This window comes from Otolemur garnettii, unplaced genomic scaffold (genome assembly GCF_000181295.1).
Source record: "Otolemur garnettii isolate 467f Iridium unplaced genomic scaffold, OtoGar3 scaffold00345, whole genome shotgun sequence".
NCBI classification, from domain to species: domain Eukaryota; kingdom Metazoa; phylum Chordata; class Mammalia; order Primates; family Galagidae; genus Otolemur; species Otolemur garnettii.
Genome location: NW_003852740.1, coordinates 170,944 through 171,581, shown reverse-complemented (window position 1 = coordinate 171,581; position 638 = coordinate 170,944). Strand labels below are relative to the sequence as shown.

The following is a 638-nucleotide window of genomic DNA, read 5'->3' as shown; positions in this document are numbered from 1 at the left end:
TGTTAATTAAATATTCCAGGAAAGCTGAGTCTAGGAGACCAGGATAGGAGAGTTGTTGGGAGGAAATATAAATTTGCGTTGGGAGCATCCTGGTGTTTGTTGGCACCATGGGGCTGGAGCACCATACACAGGGGTGAGTGTGGGTGGGGAGGGTCTGCACTCAGGCCATTGCAGTGCAGGCCAGGTGGCAGTGCTATCTAGGGAGCCAAGTGCAGAAAGTGCTGGGAAAGGAGGTGACTGCCAGTGCCACAGGCCAATCAAAGTGTGGGAGAACAGGCCAGGATATAATAGGGTGAGGGTGTGACAGGGAGGTGAGAGAATGGAAGCCCCCCAGGAGAAAGGGGTGAGGGCAGAGTTTAGTGGGAAGCCATCCTCAACCAGATGATAAGATGAGACAGGCAAGAGGGGCAGTTGAGCTTTGGGGGTGATAGCCAGAAATGGAGTAGGTTCAGGCAGAGTGGAGCTGAGAAGTAGAGACAGGAAGTCTGGACAGCTCTGGAGTTGTGCTGTGAAGAATGGAGAAATGGGGTCTTAGCTAGAAAGCTGTAGGTTCTATGAATGATACCACAGAGAGAGGAGTTTGCTGATGGGGACCTCAAATGAAAAGGGGTAGTTTTTGAGGGGCAGAGTGAGGGCAG

General features: G+C 51.9%; 1 protein-coding gene across 1 annotated transcript in view; it reads left to right on the top strand.

Moving 5' to 3' along the window:
* ZNF692 (zinc finger protein 692) overlaps nt 1-638 on the top strand; it is an 8,327-nt gene that overhangs the window by 5,857 nt on the left and 1,832 nt on the right. The gene's annotated exons all lie outside the window — the stretch shown is intronic.